The 9,401-nt window shown below is 35.6% G+C and overlaps 1 pseudogene; it reads right to left on the minus strand.

Annotated features, from left to right (window-relative positions):
- Nucleotides 1-7,437: 7,437 nt before the first annotated feature.
- LOC116553700 lies at nucleotides 7,438-8,589 on the minus strand (annotated as a pseudogene).
- Between the last annotated feature and the right edge of the window lie 812 nt (nucleotides 8,590-9,401).

Here is a 9,401-nt window from a genome sequence, read left to right on the forward strand (position 1 = left end):
TTCAACCAACCATAGGTCAAAAGTATTATAATAATAAAAAGTAAAAAGAACAGTACAAAAATAGAAATAATATAAATATCAATACAGTATAACAACTATTTACATAGCATTTATAGGTATTATAGGTAATCTGGAGATGATTTAAGGTATGTGGGAGGGTGTGCATAGCTTATACGCAACTACTATGTGGTATTATGTCAGGGACATGACCATCTGTGGATTTTGGTATACATGGGAGTCCTGGAACCAATCCCCTGCTGATACTGAGGCAATTGTATTTTAATACTGCTTCTTGGAAAGTTCCCCCCTTTGAAAAAAAATTTAGTTTGTTTCTTTATTTATTTATTGAGATGGAGTTTTGCTCTTGTTGCCCAGGCTGGAGTGCAATGGCACAATCTCGAATCACCGCAACTTCCGCCTCCTGGGTTCAAGTGATTCTCCTGCCTCAGCCTCCTGAGTAGCTGGGAATACAGGTTTGTGCCACCATGCCCAGCTAATTTTGTACTTTTAGTAGAGATGGGGTTTCTCCATGTTGGTAAGACTGGTTTTGAACTCCCAACCTCAGGCCTCCCAAAGTGCTGGGTTACAGGCATGAGCTACCACACTCAGTCAATAATTCAGTTTATTGAGATAAATCAATATAAAATAAACTTCACCTATTTTCATTTTGGTGAATTTGATGAACGTATACATATAACAACTACCACGATCAAGACACAAGATTTCCAACAGGCCTAAGTTCCTTCTCTGTCTTTTTATGGTCAACCTCTCTCTCTACCTCTAGCCCCAAGCAATCACAGATCTGCTTTTATTGCTGTAGATTAGATTGCATTTTCGAGAGCTTTAAGTATATGGCATTGGCCAGGCGTGGTGGCTCATACCTTTAATCCCAGTACTTTGGGAGGGTGAGGTGAGTGGATTGCTTGAGCCCAGGAGTTCAATACCAGCCTGGGCATCAAGGGAAAATCCTGCCTTTACAAAAAATATAAAAATTATCCTGGCATAGCGGCGTGTACCTGTGGTCCCAGCTACTCAGGAGGCTGATGTCGGAGGATCTCTTGAGCTTGGAAGCCAAAGGTTGCAGTGAGCCAAAATTGTGTCACTGCACTCCAGCCTGGGTGACAGAGCCAGACCCTTAGAATGCCAGCATTCTACATATTTTACATCCTCAAAAAAAATCTATATATCTGTTTATATGTATGAATGGAATCATACAGGACCTATGTTATTTTGGGCCTGGCTTTTTTCACTTTGCATACTGTTTTTGAGATTCATCTATGTTGTGAATTTTAATAGTTTATTTTTTATTGCCGAGTCTTCCTTTGTATGGGTATACCAATATTTGTTTATTCATTCACCTATTGGTGAATACTTGGACTATTTTTAATTTTTGGCTGGTTTGAATAAAGTTACTTTAAACATTTGCATTAAAGTTACCTGTGGATCTATACTTTCATTTCTTTTGGGTTAATAACGAGGAGTGGAATTGTTGGTTCTTAATAGTAGCTGTATGTTAAATTTATAAGAAACTGCTTGTATTCCAAAGTGTATCATTTTACACTCCTATCAGCAATGTATGAGAGTTTGTACCACATCTTTTAAAAAATATATGTTTAATTTCAATAACTTTTGGGGTCCAAGAGGTTTTTGGTTACATGGATGAATTGTACAGTGGTGAAGTCTGAGATTTCAGTGTACATGTTTCTCGAGTGGTGTATGTTGTACCCGATATGTTGTTTTTTATTCTTCATCTCTCTCCACCCTCCCCACTTCTAAGACTCCAATGTCCATTATACCCCTTGGTATGCCTCATTTATAAGTGAGAACATACAGTACTTGGATTTTCATTCCTGTGTTACTTCACTTAGAATAATGGCCTCCAGTTCCAACCAAGTTGCTGCAAAAGACATTATTTCATTCTTATTTATGACTGAGTAGTATTCCATGGTGTGTGTGTATGTATGTCTCTTTGTCTGTCTGTCTCTCTCTCTCCTTTATCCACTTACTGGTTGATGGGCACTTAGGTTGGTTCCATATCTTTGCAATGGTAAATTGCACTGTGATGAACATACGCATGCAGGTGCTTTTTTGATATAATGACTTTTCCTTTGGGTAGATACCCAGTAGCAGGATTGCTGGATCTAATGGTTGATCTACTTTTAGTTCTTTGAGAAATCTCCATACTGTTTTCCATAGAGGTTGTATTAATTTACATTCCCACCAGAGTGCGTAAGCATTCTCTTTTTATCACATCCATACCAACATCTATTGTTTTTTTACTTTTTAAAAACTGGCCATTCTGGCTGGGGTAAGGTAGTATCTCATTGCGGTTTTAATTTACATTTCCCTGATGATTAGTGATGTTAAGCATTTTTTCATATGTTTGCTGGCTATTTATGTATCTTCTTTTGAGTAGTGTTCATTCATGTCCTTTGCCCACTTTTTTTGTCTTTATTATTTTATTTTATTTTTTAAATTTCAATGGTTTTTGGGGAACAGGTGGTTTTTGGTTGCTGGGAAAAGATCTTTAGTGGTGATTTCTGAGATTTTTGGTGCACCTGTCACCAAGCCATGGATGCTGTACTCAATGTGTAGTCTTTTATTCCTTACTCCCCTCCTACCCTTCCCCACCTGAGTTCCCAAAGTTCATTATATCATTCTTGTGACTTTGTGTCCTCATAGCCTAGCTCCCACTTGAAGGTGAAAACATACCATGTTTAGTTGTCCATTCCTGAGTTATTTTACTTAGAATAATGGTCTCCAACTCCATCCAGGTTGCTATGAATGCCATTATTTCATTCCTTTTTATATATTCCATTTTACACACACATACACACACACACACATTTTAATCCATTCGTTAGCTGATGAGCATTTAGGCTAGTTCCATATTTTGCAATTGCAAATTGTGCTGCTTTAAACATGCATGTGCAAGTGTCTTTTTCATATAATGACTTATTTTCCTCTATGAAGACACCCAGCAGTGAGCTAGCTGGATCAAATTCTACTTTAAGTTCTTTAAGAAATCTCCATACTGTTTTCCATAGTGATTGTACAAGTTTACATTCCTACCAGCAGTGTAAAAGTATTCCCTTTTCACCACATCCATGCCAGCATCTGTTATTTTTTGTAAATTATGGCTGTTCTTGCAGGAGTAAGGTGGTATCTCATTGTGGTTTTGATTTGCAGTTCCCTGATAATTAGTGATGTCAAGTATTTTTTCATACATTTGTTGGCTGCTTGTATAGCTTCTTTTGAGAATCGTCTGTTCATGTTGTTAGCCCACTTTCTGATAGGATTATTTATTTTTTTCTTGCTGATTTGTTTGAGCTCCTTGTAGACTCTGGATATTTGTCCTTTGTCAGATGCATAATTTGCCAATATTTTCTCCCACTCTGTGTGTTGTTGTTTACTCTGCTGACTGCTCCTTTTGCTGTGCAAAAGCTCTTTAGTTTAATTAACTCCCACCTGTTTATTTTTGTTTTTGTTGAATTTGCTTTTGGGTTCTTGGTCATGAAATATTTGTCTAAGCCAATGCCTAGAAAGGTTTTTCTGATGTTATCTTCTAGAATGTTTATAGTTTCAGGTCTTAGATTTAAGTCTTTGATCCACCTTGAGTTTATTTTTGTATAAGATGAGAGATGAGGATCCAGTTTCATTCCTCTACATGTGGCTTGCCAATTATCCTAGCAGCATTTGTTGAAAAGGATGTCCTTTTCCCACTTTATGTTTTTGTTTGCTTTGTTGAAGGTCCGTTGGCTGTAAATATTTGGTTTTATTTCTGAGTTCTCTACTCTGTTGCATTGGTCTACTTGCCTATTTTTATATCAGAAACATGCTGTTTCAGTAACTATAGCCTTGTAGTAGTTTGAATTCAGGTCATGTAGGGCCTCCAGATTTGTTCTTTTTGTATAGTCTTGCTTTGGCCCCATGGGCTCTTTTATGGTTCTATGTGAATTTTAGGATTTTTTTTCCTGGTTCTGTGAAGAATGATGGTGGTATATTGATGGGAATTGCATTGAATTTATAGATTGCTTTTGGCAGTATGGTCATTTTCACAATATTTATTCTACTCATCCCTGAGCATGGGATGTATTTCCATTTGTTTGTGTTATCTATGATTTCTTTCAGCAACGTTTTGTAGTTTTCTTTGTAGAGATCTTTTACCTCCTTAGCTAGGTATATTCCTAAGTATTATATTTTTTATGCAGCTGTTGTAAAAGGGATTGAGTTATTAATTTTATTCTCAGCTTGGCCAATAGCAGTGCTACTGGTTTATGTACCTTCGTTTTGTATCCTGACTTTACTGAATTCATTTATCAGAACTAGGAGCTTTCTGGATGAGTCTTTAGGGTTTTCTATATATGTGATCATATCACTGGTGAACAGTGACAGTTTGACTTCCTCCTTACCAATTTGGATGCTCTTTATTTCTTTCTCTTGTCTGATTGTCAGTCCTTGCTCTGGCTAGGACTTCAAGTACAATGTTGAATAGCAGTGGTGAAAGTGAAGATCCTTGTCTTGTTCCAGTTCTCAGGGGAAATGCTTTCAGCTTTTTCCTGATCAGCATAATGTTGACTGTGGTTTTGTCATATATGACTTTTGTTACCATAAGGTATTTTTTTCTATGCTGACTTTTCTCAGGGGTTTAATCATATTAATAAAGAGATGCTGGATTTTGTCAAATGCTTTTTCTGCATCTATTAAGATGATCATGTGAATTTTGTTTTAAATTCTGTTTATGTGGTGTATCCCATTTTTTGGCTTGCATCTGTTAAACCATCCCTGCATGCCTGGGATGAAATCCACTTGATCATCGTGGATTATCTTTTTGACTTGTTGTTGCAATTCAGCTAGGTATTTTGTTGAGGATTTTTGCATCTATGTTCATCAGGGATATTGGTCTGGAGTTTTTTTTTGTTATATCTTGTCCTGGTTTTGTTATTAGGGTAATATTGGTTTCATAGAATGACTTAGAGGATTCCCTCTTTCTGTTTTTGGAATATTTTCAGCAAGATTGTACCAATTCTTCTTTGAATGCCTGATAGAATTCACCTGTGAAACCATCTGGTGCTGGACTTTTTTTTTTGTTGGCAATTTTTTTTTATTACTGTTTCAATTTCACTATTTGTAATTGGTCTGTTGAGAGTTTCTATTTATTTCTTATTTAATCTGGGAGGTTTGTATATTTCCAGGAATTTTTCCATCTCCTCTAGATTTTCTAGTTTGTGCATGTATAAGTGTTCATTGTAGCCTTAAATTATCTTTTGTATTTCTAGGAAATAGGTTGTAATAGGTTTTGTTTCTAATTAAGCTTATTTGGATCTTTATTTCTTGATTAAAGTTGCTAATTGTCTATCAATTTTGTTTATCTTTTCAAAGAACCAGCTTCTTGTTTCAATTATCTTTTGTAATTTTTTTCAATTTCATTTTGTTTTGCTCTTATTGTTATTTCTTTTCTTCTGCTGGATTTGACTTTGATTTGTTCTTGTTTCTCTAATTCCTTGAGATGTGACCTCAAATTGTCTACTTATGCTCTTTCAGACTTTTTGATGTAGGTTATTTAATGATATGAACTTTCTTCTTAGCACCACTTTTGCTGTATCCCAGAGGTTTTGATAAGTTGTGTCACTATTATCATTCAATTCAAATAATTTTTATATTTCCATCTTGATTTCATTATTGACCTAAAGATTGTTCAGGAGCAGATTATTTAATTTCACTGTGTTTGTATAGTTTTTAGGGTTCCTTTTGGAGTTAATTTCCAGTTTTATTCCACTGGTCTGAGAGGGTACTTTATGTAATTTTGATTTTCTTAAATTTGTTGAGACTTGTTTTGTGATTTATCATATAGCCTATTTTGGCAAATGTTCCATGTGCTGAAGAAAAGAATGTACATTCTGCAGTTATTGGGTAGAATGTTCTGTAAATATCTGTTAAGTCAATTTGTTGTAAGGTACAGTTTAAATCCATTGTTTTTTTTGTTGACTTTCTGTTTTGATGACTTGTCTAGTGCTGTCAGTGGAGTACTGAAGTCCCTCACTATTATTGTGTTGCCATCTATCTCATTTCTTAGGTCTAGTAATAATTGTTATACATGTTAGGTGTGTATGTATTTTGGATTGTGATATTTTCCTCTTAGACTCATCCTTTTATCATTATATAATGTCCCTCTTTGTCTTTTAAAGACAAACTGTTTTTGCTTTCAGGATAATACTCCTTCTTGCTTTTGGTTTTCATTTGCGTGGAATATATTTTTCCACCCCTTTACCTTAAATTTATGTGAGTCCTTATGCATTAGGTGAGTCTCTTAAAGATAGCAGATATTTGGTTGATGGATTTTTATCCATTCTTCCATTCTGCATCTTTTAAGTGGGGTATTTAGGTCATTTATATTCAACTTTAGTATTGAGATGTGAGATACTATTATTCATTGTGCTAGTTGCTGTCTGAATACCTTTTTTAAAAAATTGTGTTATTGTTTTATAGTGTCTGTGAGATTTATGCTCTAAGGAGGTTCTATTTGGTGTATTTTGAGGTTTTGTTTCAAGATTTAGAACTTTTAGCATTTGTTACAGTTCTGGCTTGGTAGTGGTGAATTCTCTCAGCATTTGTTTGTCTGAAAAAGTTTTTTCTCTTCTTCTTTTATGAAGCTTAGTTTTGCTGGATACAAAATTCTGGGCTGGCAATTATTTTTTTTTTTGAGGGGGCTAAAGATAAGGCCCCAATACCTTCTGGCTTGTAGGGTTTCTGGTGAGAAATCTGCTGTTAATCTGATAGGATGTCCTTTATAGGTTACCTGATGCTTTTGCCTCAATAGCTCTTGATTCTTTTCTTTGTTTTGACTTTAGATAACCTGATGACTATGTGGCTAGGTGATTATCTTTTTGTGATGAAATTCCCAGGTGTTTTTTGAGCTTCTTGTATTGGGATGTGTAGATCTCCAGTGATGCCAGGGAAGGTTTTTTTTTTTTTTTTTTTTTTTCAATTATTTACTTAAATATGTTTTCCAAACTTTTAGATTTCTCCTCTTCCTCAGGAACACCAATTATCTTAGGTTTGGCCATTTAACATAATCCTGGTTTTCTTGGAGGCTTTGTTCATTTTCAAAAATTTTTTTCTTTGTCTTCGTCTGATTGGGTTAATTTGAAAGCCTTATCTTTGAGCTCTGAAGTTGTTTCTTCTACTTGTTCTAGTCTATTGTTGACACTTTCCAGTGCATTTTGTATTTCTTAAATGTGTCTTTTATTTCCAGAAGTTGTGATTGTTTTTCCTTTATGAGATCTATTTCTGTGGAGACATGTTCATCCATATTCTGTATTGTTTTTTATATTGCTTTAAGTTGGTTTTCACCTTTCTGTGGTGTCTCCTTGAGTAGCTTAATAATCAATCTTCTAAATTCTTTATCTGGCAATTCAGAGATTTTTTTCTTGGTTTTGTTCCATTGCTGGGGAGCTAGTGTCTTGCTGGTCTTTTGGGGGTGTTATAGAAACTTGTTTTGTCACATCACCAGAATTATTTTTCTGATTCCTTCTCATTTGGGTAGACTATTTCAGTGGAAAAATCTGGAACTCAAGGGCTGCTGTTCAGATTCTTTTGTCCCACAGGGTGATCCCTTGATGTGGTGCATTCTCCCTTTTCCTAGGGATAGGGCTTCCTAGAGAGTCAGACTGTAATGTTTGTTATTGCTCTTCTAGAAACAGTAGAAATTTCAAATCAAGCTGCAATTACTTCTTTGAAACACCAAAAAGGTTGTTTTCAGGTGGTTACTTTGTTAATACCATAATAGCATTTACAATATCATTACTGTTGTTCTTCAGGGCTTGGACTGCCTTTGCTCTCAACATATTTGCTTGTGACATGACCAATTCCATGTCCTTAACTTCAACACCTGTTTCATCAGCTTCTTCCTCTTCACTCTCCTCTTATACAGTTGGAGTCTGTGTTTTTTCTTAAATGTTTGAGATAGCTTTACCTTGAACTTTGAATTTCTCAACAGCTGCTAGCTATGCTTGCTGAGATAAACCTTCATTCTTGTCTTCCCCCAAAACTATGTAGGTATCTAAAGCAGGGCTCTTGTAGACATCTGGTTTTGTGATGACAAAGAGGATATTCTTGGATTTCCTTATAGTGACTCTAGTAACCCCTGTCATCTGCCCAAGACCCAGTTTGGACATCGCCTCTGTGCTTTCTTTTCACTCCAAACTCTGCTCTACTGACTGGTTTTTCATTAATATCAGCTGCTGCTGCCAGCTGGGCTTGTTATGTGGTTGTCTGTGTGGAATTGTGTTCCTCAATCTCTGGTACTGATTCATCACTGTCAGATTCTGTTCCAGACCCTCTCTCAGCTTTTTCCTTAGGAGGGCTGCGGCAGCTCCTGTTCCCTAGCAGGGATGGTTTCTGTGGCTTTGCCGGGCATTTCGTGCAGGGAATGCAAACCCTTTGCCCACTTTTTGATGGAATTATTTGTTTTTCTCCCTGCTGATTTGAATTCCATGTAGAGTGTGGATATTAGTCAAAGTATTGTTGAATGGATAGTTTGCAAATATTTTCTACCATTTGGTGGGTCTGTTTATTCTGCTGATTGTTTTGCCGTACACAGCTTTTTAGTTTAATCAGGTCCCATTTATTTATTTTATTGCATTTGCTTTTGGGGTTTTAGTTATAAACTCTTTGCCTAGGCCAATGTCTAGAAGAGTTTTTCCTAGGTTTTCTTCTAGGATTTTTATAACTTCAGGTCTTATATTTAAGTCTTTAATCCATCTTGAGATGATTTTTGTATATGGTGAGAGATAGGAATCCAGTTTCATTCTTCTACATATGGGTATCCAGTTTCCCCAGCACCATTTACTGAATAGAGTGCTCTTTCCCTAATTTATGTTTTTGTATGCTTTGTTGAAGATCAGTTGGTTGTAGGTATTTGGCTCTGTTTCTGGGTTCTTTGTTCTGTTCCATTGGTCTATGTGTCTACTTTTGTGCCAGTACCATGCTGTTTTGGTTACTATAGCATTGTAGTATAATTTGAAGTTGGATAATGTGATGCCTCCAGGTTTGTTCTTTTTGCTTAGGACTTCTTTGACTATTTAGGCTTTTTTTTTGTTGTTCTACATGAATTAAAAAAATTTTTTTTTTTACTAATTCTGTGAACAATAATATTGGTATTTTGATAGAAATTGCATTGAATCTGTAGATTGCTTTGGGAAATATAGTTATTTTTATGATATTAGTTCTTCTGGTCCATGAAGATGACTTGTATTTCCATTTGTGTCATCTATGGTTTCTTTAAGCAGTGTTTTGTAGTTCTCCTTATATAGATCTTTCACCTCCTTAGTTAAGTATATTCCTAGGTTTTTTTTTTTTTTTTTTTTGCAGCTATTGCAAAGGGGATTGAGTTCTTGATT

Source organism: Sapajus apella, unplaced genomic scaffold, assembly GCF_009761245.1.
Source record: "Sapajus apella isolate SASKATOON/1434 unplaced genomic scaffold, GSC_monkey_1.0 scaffold13, whole genome shotgun sequence".
Lineage (NCBI taxonomy): Eukaryota > Metazoa > Chordata > Mammalia > Primates > Cebidae > Sapajus > Sapajus apella.